Source organism: Ictalurus punctatus, chromosome 2 (assembly GCF_001660625.3).
Source record: "Ictalurus punctatus breed USDA103 chromosome 2, Coco_2.0, whole genome shotgun sequence".
NCBI classification, from domain to species: Eukaryota; Metazoa; Chordata; class Actinopteri; order Siluriformes; family Ictaluridae; genus Ictalurus; species Ictalurus punctatus.
Window position 1 is genome coordinate 4,988,646 of NC_030417.2, and position 15,635 is coordinate 5,004,280.

The 15,635-nt window shown below is 39.6% G+C and overlaps 1 protein-coding gene and 1 long non-coding RNA gene across 2 annotated transcripts in view; both read left to right on the forward strand.

Annotated features, from left to right (window-relative positions):
* LOC108256982 (transcriptional protein SWT1) overlaps positions 1 to 15,635 on the forward strand; it is a 102,604-nt gene that overhangs the window by 52,145 nt on the left and 34,824 nt on the right. The window lies entirely within an intron of this gene.
* LOC128635209 (uncharacterized) lies at positions 3,515 to 5,632 on the forward strand. Its single transcript, XR_008398129.1, has 3 exons — positions 3,515 to 4,952; positions 5,062 to 5,214; positions 5,298 to 5,632. It is a non-coding gene; the product is annotated as an uncharacterized LOC128635209 (long non-coding RNA).

Consider the following 15,635-nt stretch of genomic DNA (forward strand, 5'->3'; position numbering starts at 1 on the left):
AATGTATCTATAATAACTCATATAAAGTGTCATAGAAAAGTTATTTTCCTGTAACTTGTAACTGTCACGTCTTCATTCTGGTCTTAGCTGTAAATAGATGTGTGTGAATTTCACACCTTTTTCTGCTGTCCCTCTGTCAGTGACCATCTTCACTTCCTGCATTACGCCTTATTTACTGTTATTTTTAAACACTAGTTAAATGCATTTGTCAGTACTGTGTTCACATTTTCAACCAAAAAAAAAAGTTTTAAAGAAGTGACCATAGTATTGAGAAATGTGTATAAATAATTGTTAAAACTGGAAACTGATCAGTTTAAAGAAATCTGCACATTGTGTAGTTGTAACACGCTGGAGTATTTTTCTTAAAATTTAATTTTGAAATGTTGTACTTCATATTGTATTCAGTAGATTGTGAGTTTTTGTATGTTTGTTTCTGTAGGCTGTTCTCTCTCTGCTGATAATCCGACAGAAATCACAGGACACACAGGTGGTTCAGTGCTGTTCCCCTGCTCCTGCTCTGACCTGAACACCAAACCTCAGAAATTCACCTGGTGGAGCTACAGAATAGGACGTCTGACAGAAATGTTAAATGATGAACACTACCGTGACAGACTTCAGCTGTTTAATCACATTTCTCCTGCTAATCTGTCTCTGTTCATATCTGACCTGAGAGAAAAGGATGCGGTAGACTACAGGTGCAGCACTGAGAAGGAACACAGAGACATCAAGCTTTATGTTAAAGGTAAAATATTTAAATACACAATAAAAGTTGATGTTCAGTGAAAACAGACTTGATCAGTGTTCAAATGAATTATAGTTACATATGTAACAAAAAAGTTTACTCCATTTACCAGGGTTTAGGATTTTACTCTAGAAGTCATTTTGTCAAAATCAAGTTATAAATAGCAATAAATACAGATTATGGGTATCAGACTGACCTGAACTTTGGAATGCTATCAGATTGGATTTGAGTCTAATCTATGATTTATTTTGGTAACACTGTAGTGTTCATAAATATAGACTGATAATAACATTATTGATTAATGATTACATCATTTATTAACACTTGGAAGTGTTTCATTAGCATTATATCCACTAATGTGGTTGGCAAAGTTATTCTGTATCCAGCTCTGCGGTTCTCTCTGCCAGGGAAGTAGTCCTGTATCTGTGACTTCAAAGCTTGCAGGTGCGTTGCCATAGCAACTGCTGTCAGCATTGTCCAAAACAGTCTTTAAATCCGTGGTCATTCTCTTAGCAGCTAATGCCTCTCTGTGAATGCAGCAATGTATGTGAGTGAGCAGTGGGGCCGAGTCTCTGACCTGCTTCACCAGTCCACTGTGTTGCTCCATCATAGAGCGAGAACCGTCAGTGCTGAGTCCAACACACTTTGTCCTGCTGATTGTTGTATCCAGTCTTTTGGCTGGCGCCCTGTTCCTTTCAGGATAGCGCCTCGGTGTCTGGGGAGTAACATGAGGGTTCTTTTTGAGGGAGACTGTTTCTGTTGCAGGTGTCATACATTTGTTAGTATCACGATCAGAATCAGGTGATAAGTCTGGTGGACACACTCTGTCTGTTTCATTGAATGCAGACTGTTCAGGGTTGTTCTTTGGCTGAGCATCCAGTATTTGATCGTCTCCACGTATGCTCTCCAATTTCCACTTCGTACACCAGTGGTCCAGCTCTTGTGTCTATACGCCCAGGTGTCCACTTGTTCTCTCGATAATCACACCCCAAAACTTGCTGTCCAACATCAAAACTCCTTGCTGCTTTACTTGTCAACTTGCTGAACTGTTTATTCTGCACTTCTCACCATAAGTTAGGATTTAGAATGTCAAAGCGAGATCTCAGTTGTCTGTTCATGAACAGCAGTGCCGTCGTCTGGTTTATTGTTGCATGCACATTAAACTACATGAAGTTTTCAAAACTCTTTTTCTGTGAGTGTGTATGCGCGTGTATATTTTACATACGCACGGATTTTCTTATCTATCTCTGCAGGCTCACTTCGCTCGGGTCCTCTCCACACCAAGTTTTTTCAACGATTGTAAAAGAGGGTTTTCTTTTTAATTTCTATATTTTCTGTTTTAGTCTAATATAATTTTCCAACAGTTTCTGGAGAAGATACTCCTCAAAACAGAAATAGTCTTTTCTGAGGTGGTAGATTTCATTGGTATGACCTCGGGCCACTTTGAATGAGTGTCCACAGCAATTAGAAACATGGAAGTCTTGTATGGCCCAGCAAAGTCACTATGCACCCTTTCCCATGGTGCAGACAGTCACTCCCACGGATGTAAGGTTGCCTGAGGAGGTACATTTTGAATGTTATGACATCCTGAACAGGATTTTGTGAGATCCTCGATCCGTCTATCTATTCCCTGCCACCACACGTTGCTACGAGCGAGGCTTTTCATCTTGACTGTACCCAGGTGACCCTCATGTAGGTTCTCTAACATTCTAGTACGAAGCTTAGCGGGAACTGTAACACGAGAGTCACACATCAGAGTTCCTTGGCGTATAGACAGTTGCTCACATCTCCCTGAAAACTCTGGGATCATAACATTTCCATGAGCTGGCCAACCATGTGGCTGACATCACTGGAATTTCCTTCCTGGGGTTGAAGATGGACACAAGGGGCTGGTGGTCTGTCACTAAGATGAACTTTTGGCCATAAAGGTTGTGATGGAACTTCTTTATGCCCCATACTAGACTAAGGGCCTCTTGATTGATCTGTGCATAATTGCGTTCTGCACTCGTCAGAGATCTTGAAGCGAACGCAATCAGACGCTCAGATCATAGTGTGTGACAAAACGGCACCAATGCCATATGGAGACGCCTCACATGCCAGTCTGTCTGTAACAGTGCATTAAGTGGTTGCAGTACTGTAGCAAGATTTGGGAGAAATTTGTGATAATAGTTTACAAGGCCCAAATATGATCTAAATTGTGACACGTTTTCCGGTCTAGGTGCCTGCAGCACAGCTTCAGCTTTCTCCTGTGATTTGTGTAAGCCATGTTTGTCAATGACATGTCCACAATATGAGATTTCACTCTTGAAAAACTCTCACTTCTCTCTCTTTGCCCGTAGACCATACACGTTTAGCCTGGTAAGTACTTTGCTGAGGTTTTGGAGATGTTCTTCATCATTCTTGCCTGTCACAATTATGTCATCAAGATAACACTGTGTTCCCGGTATGTCTTGAAGAACCTGATCCGTTGCTCTTTGTCAAATGGCTGGAGCCGATGCCACACCAAACACAAGACGATTGTACTGGTACAGTCCCTTATGAGTGTTGATGGTTAGAAACTTCCTGCTTGACTCCTCAACGGAAAACTTCTCCCCTCCTGCCAGAGATGAGAAAATATCTTCAGTTCGTGGTAGGGGGTACTGCACAGTGTGCAGTACAGGGTTAATACTCACTTTGAAGTCCCCGCATATGCGAACACCTCCACCTTTCTTGATTATCGGCACGATGGGTGTAGCCCAATCACTCCAGTCAACCATGGAGAGAATGGCAGATGCCTCCAAGCTTTGAAGTTCAGCATCTACTTTAGGACGTAGTGCATAGGGCACTGGACGTGCTTTATGAAATCTCGCCGTCGCTGTTTCATTTGATTCAATTTTCGCCTTCATGCCTTTAAGTTTACCAATGCCCTTTCCAAACACTTTTGCATTAGCATTCAGGAGCTGTGACAATCTTTGGTCAGAGCTACAGTTTGTGCTGTTAAGGCCTGTTGATGATGTGTTCAGGGCTTTGATGGTATGCCAGTCAAGCTGGATTTTTCTCAACCACTCCCGTCCAAAAAGAGTGGGCCTCCACTTTTCAACACATAAATCTGAATCTACCTTCAGTTTGCCTTTAGGAGACACCTTTTCGCCTGTGCACGTCTTTAACATGACTGAGGTCTTTTCTAACGGTAGCTTTAAAAACAGTCTGTTGTAGACAGCTTCAGAAATCACAGACAAAGCTGAGCCTGTATCCAGCTCCATTTTCAGTTTTACACCAGACACATTTGTTGTTATCCATATTATTTTCCTGTCTATTTCAGTCATGCTATGCAGTTCTAGGCATGACAGATCATCTTCGTCAGAGCCTGTGTTCTCTGATTTGTTTTCACATTCAGACACTTTGTGCACTTGTTTAGTTTTGTATTTGAAACCTTTGTCTTTACCCGGTTTTCCATATTGGCTGTGCTTTTTGTCTGTTTCACACACTCTTTCTACGTGGCCTTGTCTGTGACACCTTCTACAGACTTTTTCCTTGAACCAACAATCATTTGCATCATGAGAGGATTTACCACATCTATAACATTTCTGCCTTTTTGCACCATTTAGGGACATTTTGTGCATTTCATTTTCTACAGTCTTCTTTTGTAGCCCAGATGCATCCGTGGCTGCTGTTTCCATTGAAATGGCAATGGCCTGATATTCTCAGAAATATTTTAATTATTTTGATTTAATTTGATTGATTAAGCCTAAGCCCCAATATCAGAGTCCTGATATTGGATTCATATAGAGAATTTAAACAGGTGATTGGCTCATCCTTTAAAAATCTCTTCTGTTTGCAGCAGAAAATGTTGTGATTTACAAGCAGGGAATATTAATAATTGCAGTACTTCTATTATTAACTGTAAATATTATGTTTACAGGCTGTGAGCTGGTGAAGACAGGGGTAGAGGGTGTGACTGTGTTCACAGGAGAGTCTGTAGTTCTGCCCTGCGTCTGCACTGACCTACAGGACAAACCAAAGTCTGTAAAATGGCAGTTTAATAGAATCAGCCACTTTCAGGAAATTTACCCTGAACAGACTGGACGTCACAGAAACAGAGTCAAACTGGTCAGTAACAACACTCCAGGAAACCTCTCTCTACTCATATCAGACCTGACTGAAGAGGACCAGGGAGACTACAGATGTTCTGTACAGGCTGATAGCAGAGATGTCAGATTATCTGTTAAAGGTACATGTTTTCATTAATGACTGTGAGCATGCTTTACTCCAGTGTCATGTGCCATATTACTAACAGTGATAAAAACAGTCATTAGTTTTAATAAGTTTTGTCTTTTCAGTAGGAAGAAGAGAAACTTCAACACACTCGAGGAAAACAGACACAACACCTCCATCAGAACCGCCTCAGAGTAAAACAACAAACTCTCCACCTGCATCATCCTCAACAACCCTGGAACAAGATAAACAGCAAACAACCAGCAGCCTCCCTCTGGGTGCCAAAACTTTTCATCAGCAATGAAAAAACACATCAGTATTATTACATTTATTAACATTTTTGTTGTGTTTTATTACACAGTTTTTGGCATTCTGGGAGTTTTACTGCTGGTGATATCCGGACTAGTGGCATATATTTGTTGGAGACGCAAAGGTACAACACACACACACGCACAAATACACACACACACACACACACACACACACACACACACACACACACACACACACACACACACACACACACACACACACACACACACACACACACACACACAAAACAGATTCTGAGATTGATGAACTGAAACCTGTAGAAGCAGCAGCACTTCTGTAAGTGTCTCTGGATAAGGAGAATGAAATTGTGTAGTTTCCACTAGAGGTGTGATTTCTGAGGTCTTTTCTCTTTAGGAGGAAGATGTGGAGAGAACGTGATTACTGAAGGACATCAGGACTGTAAGAGAAAGCAGAAGGATCAGGTTAGTGTACATGCAGGCCTGAGCTCAGCTGCATTTTTATTATTATCTTTAAGTCTTTGAATCAGAAGATAAATGACTGAAAAGGAACTATAAAATTTCATCAAATTCTCCTCGTCCATCAGAGTCCTACTGTATTCTTAATTTAATCTCCATTTAATTCTGCATGGCTTCTACAGTAACAGTTATAGCAGATTTGTTTCTACCTTTAGAGATTTAGTTGGATTTGTGATACACTGCAGGTAACACACATGAAACACACATGCTTTCACTGAACAGTGAGTTATAGGAAAATATCTTCTGCTGCTTCTATCAGAACCACATGGTGTAAAGAAAGAAGTCAGATTTGGAGATTTATGTTGTCAAAAAGTTTTTTTCAGCAGTAAAAGCCATATAATTTATATGTGTGATATATGTATAATTTTCATGTTCTGACTTTTCTCAGATTGGGTCTGATGTCACTGTATTTACTACTGTTATTTACACTTACTACTCTACTGACCCACATGAACACAGCCGGAGCAGCAGATCATCACTGGACAGAAAACTGAATATAGCAGCATTATAACAAACTAATCCAGAGTAAATATAGACACATGCTCAGATATTATAGAATAATGCTGAAAACATATTTTAAATACGCTCTATGGCCAGCACGGGATTCACAATATTGACTTTTTCAGATTTTTATACATATTACAATTAAATATCAGATTCAGGCATAAACATGTGTGTTACATTTACTTATGTTAGCTAAGTGTATTGTTCTGCATTCATTGTTTATCATTAATTGCTGATGGATAATCTCGCTAATTATATTTTGAGTGTACGTGTCATTTTATATCTTATGTGTACCATACTTATATCAGGTTAAGAAATGAAAGCTCTAGAAGGCTGTTGTCATCATGCTGTTTTGTGTAAGAAGACTGCTATAGAAGTTCTTGTTTGTGACTTTTAATAACTTTGGGTAAAAATAAAAGTTGGAGGATTGTTGAATCTGACTGGACTGAATGTGTTTCTAATCTAGCTTTTGTAACATTTTCATAATAGTCCTTATAGATTGTTACAGGTTTTTTTTTTGTTTATTTTGGGGTTTTTTTTAACAATATTGAGGTAATTTTTTTTCAAAGCTCTCACAGTTAGCACAGCAGCGGTCTGAGTGGACTGAACTACAGATCAGTTTTTATTGCTTTGAGACAAAAGACATTGAATAAGTTCATCATTCAATATTCATGAATTCTTTTTTCACACAAATTCAACTTCCAGCAAATCTCTGTGTATCTACTGCACATGTTTCCAACCTGTAGTGTACAGTTTATAAAATAAACAAAACAGTATATTTTTAAAATGTATTCAAAATCAAATAGTAAAAAACTTAATAAATGAATAAATTATCAATCAGTCAATCACAGTTTATTTCCTAATTTAGCTGTAGACCTACTGACTTTGTTTTTTCTTTGTTTTTTACATAAGGGGACATGTTTGGCTCGATGGGCAGCACAGTGGTACAGCAGGTAGCATTACTCCCTCACAGCTCCAGGGTCCCAGTTCAATCCTGAGCTCAGGTTACTGTCTGTGTGGAGTTTCACATGTTCTCCCCATGTCCATGTGGGTTTTCTCTGGGTTCTCCGGTTTCCTTACAACTCCCAAAAACTTGCCAGTGGATTGACTACACTAAATTGCACCTAAGTGTGAATGAGCGTGTATTCCAGGGTGTATTCCCTCCTTGACCCCAGTGTTCCCAGGACAGGCTCCAGATCCACCGTGACCCACCTTCGGCATAGCTAAATAACCGTGCTGTTCAATCCCCATGTTTACAGGGTTATAAACACGGTTAGCGTATGGTTTTCACCAGAAGCGTGATATTTCATCGTGCACTTCTGGGAAAAAGGGGAGTTTTCTGCAGTGTGAGGGATATTTATTTTCACCGGGGAGGAAACGCTCATCCAGCCTGCTATGAGCCACTTCCTCTTCCCCAGGCCAGTCTAGATTTAGTTTTTCACCTGCCCTACTAATCACCTCAAGCAGCTCTTTAAAGCTTGAGAGCTGCTCTCTGTTTTTGGTGCAATGGCACCCCAACAGAGCTGGACCCGGAAGACAGAGCAAGAGAGAGAGCAGCGCTCATCTCTGGCTCTTCGTCCAGATCCATACGAGATCCCCAGGACCTGAGCAGACTGGCTGTCTCGGCAGCGGCCGACCCAGACCCTCGAGGCTCTGAAACCCGACTCCCTTCAGCCGAGGAGAGAGCGAGTCACGAGCGGAGCTGCCTAATTGTAAGGCGTTCACAACACGCAGAGTCAGACCCCTCGAGGGCTGCCCTGGTGTGCTCCACCCCTAAACACTTCCCACAGAAAGTGTCCTGATACATTTCCCTGATAAATCATTATCTGATGAGGGAGATTACAGTAGATAGTAGGCTTTCCTAGTCACTGAATGTTTTCATTTACATCATTTGAATTATTTAAAACATGAAGGCTGGTCATAATGAAATTCACTAAATTCCAGGGGTTTCAGTACAGCGACATAAAATGGGTGCTTCTGGGGGTGTGGCGAAGACGCCCCTTTACAAAAAAAAAAACCCCGTTTTTTTCCATTTGTTTTTAATCCTGTAAATGCTAAATTAATTGGTTCTTCAAACTGTCAACTTTGCTCTTTCCGTGCAAATAAAGTTGAGTATGAAAACGTGGATAATTATGAGTTTGTTTGTGGCGACAGCAGTGGAAACAATACTGAGGTTAAAAATAAGTTTCACTGCAGATTTTTAGTCTTGCATGTTAGGACACATGATAGAGTTGATGCAAAATCAGTAAGACTTTGAGCTTATTTAAGTGAAACAAGCATTTCATAACAATAGTATTTTTCAAAAACATGAAACCCCTGTGATCAGGACAGGTATCTGAAGATGTAGCAGTATGAATGTAAACCCCTGTGATCAGGACAGGTATCTGAAGATATCTGCAGCAAATTGCTTTTCTTCAAACTGTGCATGATCGTCGACCCATGCAGATTCTCAAAATAGGCCACGCCTACCAGATGACTTAATACCTCTTACGCTGTCCTGAAATCCCTGGGAAAAGTGACAGCTGATTGTAACTCCAGTTGAAGTGAAAATATCCTGCACATCTTCTTCAATCATAAGCCCCGCCCCCTCACTGTGCTCCTCCTCCCTTCACTTTTCCCCATGGAAACCTCAACTTACATTCAGACGATAATTCATAATCCGACATTGTAGCTGAGGAGAGGTATCTTCCAGGCTAACGCTTATCGCTGTGTTAATGAGTAGTATGTGAATATATATTTAGTGAATGAGGACATCCTGTTTTCCAGATCTAATTTACTTTGCACAGATTTGATCGATATCATTAGCTTGTTAGCTGCTAAAAGAAATCTCTTCTAATTTATCATTCTGCCACAAACGATGTGATTTAGTCATCATCAGTGAAAGCTTTTTGAAGTGATTTGTTCATTTAGAGGACTAGTCAGTAAGTTTACTCAGGAAAATGCTGGCTGTAAGGGTTATTATAGATTAAAAATGTTTTAGCTGTTCTGTTTGCAATGAGTGATCTACTTAGTACTGCTTATCTTATGTTTATTTATCCAGATGGATATACGGATCATCAGAGGATCATCAGTCAGGTGAGAGGAAGCAGACAGCAGGGACAAAGGTTACATTTGAATGATCTACGTTTCACTGCAGAATTTCATGTCACTACCCCTCAAATAAATCTTTTATAACCTGGACCTTAATCTACAATCACACGATCAACAAATTACCCAGATATGGTAAAACTGTCAAAGCATTAACCCTTTAACACTTAAGTTTAAAATATTCCAACTGGAGCCCGGTGAGAGTTTTACTTTTTTTTAATGCCACCATTATATTTGAACTGTTGTGTTCAGTTTTGATTCCTAAAAAAGTTTACATAGGCAATTTTAGCCCTTTACAGGGCATGCCCCTGGACCCCCTAGAAAATTTTGAAGTACTTCTGTAAAACTCTTTGGGGGCCTGTGCCCCAGTAGTGATCAAACTCTAGAAACACCCTGTCAAGTACTGTCTATATTCACTGGTAGTAGGGGTCCAACTGCCATTTCCATTGGGTGTGGGGTTTGTCACTGTTTTTTTTATTTATTTATTTTTAAAAAATATTTTTGTAATGGTATTTTAGGGAAGCGAATTGTCTTTTGTTTATGTTTTCTTTTTAAGTAAGTTAGTTTCCCTTACACAGCAGGGTTTTTTTGTTGTTGTTGTTTTGGCCTTGGACCACCCTGACCTTTTCCTGGTTTATTTGTGATGTGCATATATACACATGTAAGGTGTAGTCCTAAGTATTACTGTGTCTGAATAAGCCAGGAATAAGACACACAGGAGTAAGCTCAAAAGGGTGATATATATTGCGATATTTACATTTACTCCACCTAACATTAGGCCTTAATGAGACAATAAAGGCCTTTTTTCTTTCTTTTTTCTGCAGAAATCAGGATGTAGATTTAGATCTCTAATGAGAAATTATCTGTAGACCAGCTGTAATAGCAGATTTATGGCACAAGATGTCGCTATTTAGCCGCTTAGCCATAGTTCACTACCGTCTACTGGTGTGGTGACTCGGTCCCTCAGGCTTCCTAGGGGTCATCTAATAAATTTAACTTTAGCTGATAAAGTATAGAAACATTAATACGAGGAGAAACTGTACACATTCAAAACACTTGGAGTAATTTATAATACATTCATTTGTTTATTCAGGTCAAATTTAATCTGAAGAAAAGGCTACATGCAAGCATTAAGAAAATGATGCCTGAGACAGAATACAATGCTGATACTAAGAGGTAAGATAAAACCACCACATGAGAAAAGATCTAAAATTTTTGGGGTTTTTTTTTAGAATAAATATTAATACTGCATATAAAAAGTAAATTAGTAAGCACGGTGGCTTAGTGGTTGGTATATTTGCCTCACACTGCCAGGGTAGGGGTTCGATTCCCTCTGTGACCGTGTGTGTGCGGAGTTTGCATGTTCTCCCTGTGCTGCGGGGGTTTCCTCCCCCAGTCCAAAGACATAAATGGCAGGCTAATTGGCCTGTCTAAAGTGTCCGTAGTGTGTGAATGGGTGTGAGTGTGTATGTGATTGTGCCCCTGATGGACTGGCACCCTGTCCAGGGTGTACCCTGCCTTGTGCCCCATGCTTCCTGGGATAGACTCCAGGTTCCCTGTGACCCTGAGAAAGGATAAAGCAGATGAAGATGAGTGAGTGAGTGATAAAAAGTAAATTGAGTCATGGAAAGAGTGATGAAAGAGATCTTCAAAAAGAAAAAATGAGACAGCGGTTGTTGTGGTTTCCTGATAATCACACTATATAACAGAGAGACCCTCAGGCAGTGTGACAGTGTGTGTGTCGTGGTCACTTTGAGGGACTGGTGTGTGTGCAGAAGAATCAGTAATGATGAAGTGCTTGTATCTTTTGTCTGTTGTGTTTCACGTCGCTGCAGGTGAGTGAAGTTATTTTCTATTTTCTATTACAGAAAGGAGAGAGAATATTAGCCAGTTCTTAGTTCAGCTGCTTTGTGTTTAGTTCATGTGGTTTCTGTCCAGACTGGGTTTACAGTAGGCCGTAGTTCAGCCCTGTTCCTGAACAGCCAAATTGTCCAAAGACAGCAGTAATCTTTATACACAAGGTAAACATACACGTCATGCCTTGTGTTATAATCTCCTTATTTAGACCTGTTCAGCTTTGATCATGTGGATTTTTTCTTCCTGATTAACTTCAGTCTAAAATGTACTGATGAAGAGAGGTGGGTGAATGAATAAGAAGGAATCTACAGTGAGATTATTTTACATCCCTATAATACTTACAGTGTATGTTTTTACACATTTACTGAATTACATCTCTCACAATCTCTGTCTTAGTGAATGTATCTATAATAACTCATATAAAGTGTAATAGAAAAGTTCTTTTCCTGTAACCTGTACGTCACTTCTTCATTCTGGTCTTAGCTATAAATAGATGCGTGTGAATTTCACACCTTTTTCTGCTGTCCCTCTGTCAGTGACCATCTTCACTTCCTGCATCATGCCGTATGTATGTATGTATGTATGTATGTATATATGTATGTATATATGTATATACCGAGCGAGAGAGAAATTAAAAAAAAAAAATTAGTTACATGCCATTATCAATACTGTCTTCACATTTTCAAAACTTACAACAGCGGTCTATGTGGACTGAACTGTGTCACTCTCATTACTTATAAATAAATTGTTGTAAAAGTAAATAAATTAATTTAAATAAATAATAATAACAGCTAATTTCCAGTTTAGCGTTACCCAGCTGTTGTGTTTTTTATTCATTACCATCTATACAAAAGGGGAACTCTGTGGATCTATGAGCAGTGTGGTGATGCAGTGGGTAGCGTTGTCTCCTCACAGCTCCAGGGTCCCCGCTTCAGTCCTGAGCTCAGGCTTCTGTCTGTGTGGAGTTTCTGTGCTTGTTCTCCCCATGTCCATGTGGGTTTCCTCTGGGTTCTCTGGTTTCCTCCCACCTCCTAAAATACATGAGTAGGTGGACTGACCAAGATAAATTGCCCCTAGTTATAATTGTGTGCATGCATGCATGTGTGCGTGTGTGTGTGAGTGCATGCAGGTGTGTGCGTGCGTGTGTGTGTGCGTGCGTGCGCGCGTGTGTGTGTGCGTGCGTGCGTGTGTGCATGCGTGTGTGTGTGTGTGTTTGCGTGTGTGTGTGTGCACGCATGCGTGTGCCTTTTGCCTTTTGAGGAGGTTAACAAACTGATCCACCTTACATTGTTCAGAGAAAAACAGAGAATCACATGTAGACACAAGTCATAAAAATAAGCATACATACCAACAGTCAGAAAAATAATTAAAAAGTCAAGTAAAAGCGAACCTAAAAAAGATAAGTAATGTTACAATGATGGACTCCATTGTGATGTGCGAGAGCGAATTTCTTCCTGTTTTCTTCCAAACAAAAAGCTGCATCATAATGACGTAAGCGTGTTCAGGCCCAGAACGTTAAGCACAATGTGAGTGCAGGTCAGCGGGGGGTGGGGGGCAGTCGTGCTTGGGCACAGTACAAGACAACCGGGCCTAGTGTGAGTACGCCCTAAATTGAGGGAACAAGTTTATTCAATCAGTTAAGTACAGTCGACTTGGGGTTTTCAGTGTGTTACATGATATTAGTGTTTTTCAGGTCATTGTGTTAGGAATGATAAGGTGCTCCTGTGGAGAGAGAGAGAGAGCGAGAGAGAGAGAGAGAGAGAGAGAGGGAGGGAGGGACCTCAGTGTTGTGAAACATTTGTAACCAAGTATAAAAAAGATTGTAAGGGATATATGGCAGTGTGCTCGTTGAGTGTGGAGTATTACTCAGTATTCTCTGTGCATGGCACAATGTCGGTTAACTGATGCTGAGAGAAAGAGGAAGTAGCCATTCTCCCATCAGCCCCCATGCTGCCCTGGCCACAATCATGTGGTTACTCTGACATGCTGAGACCAGGGGCATAGCTAGGGCTAATTTTAGTCTAGTGATTATAGCATGCAAGAACACACACACACACACACACACACACACACACACACACACAGAGGTGCTTGAAAGTTTGTGAACCCTTTAGAATTTTCTATGTTTCTACATAAATATGACTTAAAACATCATCACATTTTCACACAAGTCCTAAAAGTAGATAAAGATAACCCATTTAACAAATGAGACAAAAATATTATACTTGGTCATTTATTTATTGATGAAAATGATCCAATATTACATATCTGTGAGTGGCAAAAGTATGTGAACCTTTGTTTTCAGTATGTGGTGTGACCCCCTTGTGCAGCAATAACTGCAGATAAACGTTTGCAGTAACTGTTGATCAGTCCTGCACATCGGCTTGGAGGAATTTTAGCCCGTTCCTCAGTACAGAACAGCTTCAGCTCTGGGATGTTGGTGGGTTTCCTCACATGAACTGCTCGCTTCAGGTCCTTCCACAACATTTCTATTGGATTAAGGTCAGGACTTTGACTTGGCCATTCCAAAACATTAACTGTTATTTTTAACAGCTCTGCTACCATTGGTGTGTGTGTGTGTGTGTGAATGGGTGAATGAGACACAGTGTAAAGCGCTTTGGATAAAAGCGCTATATAAGTGTGCCATTTACCATTTACCATTAACTTTAACCGTTCTTTGGTAGAATGACTCGTGTGTTTAGGGTCATTGTCTTGCTGCATGACCCACCTTCTCTTGAGATTCAGAAGATTGAGTTCATGGACAGATATCCTGACATTTTCCTTTAAAATTCGCTGGTATAATTCAGAATTCATTGTTCCATCAATGATGGCAAGTCGTCCTGGACCAGATGCAGCAAAACAGTCCGAAACCATAATACTACCACCACCATGTTTCACAGATGGGATAAGGTTCTTATGCTGGAATGCAGTGTTTTCCTTTCTCCAAACATAACGCTTCTCATTTAAACCAAAAATTCTATTTTGGTCTCATCTATCCACAAAACATTTTTCCAATAGCCTTCTGGCTTGTCCACGTGATCTTTAGCAAACTGCAAAGGGGAAGCAATCTCCTTTGTTCATGCCCTGATACACTTCCACAAACATGTGTTGTGAAGATCAGACTGTGATAGATCCCTGTTCTTTACATAAAACTGAATGCTCACTCACACCTGATTGTCATCCCATTGATTGAAAACACCTGATTCTAATTTCACCTTCAGATTACACTGCTAATCCTAGAGGTTCACGTACTTTTCCCATTTTTAATATACTCACTAAAGTCACATGATCTAGTTTAGATGACGATTTTTATTATTATTATTATTATTTATTATTATTATTATTATTACTCTAAGTGGTTGTAGTAGTATTTTTCAGTTGATAAAAAGTGTCATGTGTCATTTGTATTGAATTGAAAAGGAAGTTTCGTCACGTTGTAATACCTCAGAACAAGTTTGTCTCCTGAAGTCTTCTGTTGTGTTGACTCGGTCCTTCAGGCTTCCTAGGGGTCATCTAACAAACTTCACTTGAGCGACTGAGAAAGTGGCACCTAAGACAGATAACAATGATACTATGAATATGATAAAACCACCACATGAAAAAATATATGAATAAATATTAATACTGCATATACAATGAAATTGAGTCATGGAAAGAGTGATGAAAGAGATTTTCAAAAATGAGAAATGACACAGCAGTTATTTCCTGAAAACCAAAGTATATAAAAGAGAGACACTCCGGTAGTGTGACAGTGTGTGTGTGTGTGTGTGTGTGTGAATGTGTGTGAGTGTGTGAATGTGTGTGAGCGCGTGTTTCACTGGTGTGTGTGTAGAAGAATCAGTATTTCTATTACAGAAAGGAGAGAGAATATTAGTAAAATGATCAAATATTTATCATTTAGAGTTTTAATTAAGAATAACTTTACTTATATGTTATAATATTAATAGGACCAACAGATCTACAGTGAGATTATTTTACACCCCTATAATACTTACAGTGTATGTTTTTACACATTTACTGAATTACATCTCTCACAATCTCTGTCTTAGTGAATGTATCTATAATAACTCATATAAAGTGTCATAGAAAAGTTATTTTCATGTAACTTGTAACTGTCACGTCTTCATTCTGGTCTTAGCTGTAAATAGATGCGTGTGAATTTCACACCTTTTTCTGCTGTCTCTCTGTCAGTGACCATCTTCACTTCCTGCATTACGCCTTATTTACTGTTATTTTTAAACACTAGTTAAATGCATTTGTCAGTACTGTGTTCACATTTTTAAAAAAAATTTTTACAGAAGTGAACATAGTATTGAGAAATGTGTATAAATAATTGTTAAAACTGGAAACTGATCAGTTTAAAGAAATCTGCACATTGTGTAGTTGTAACACGATGGAGTATTTTCTTAAAATTAAATTTTGAAATGTTGTACTTCATATTG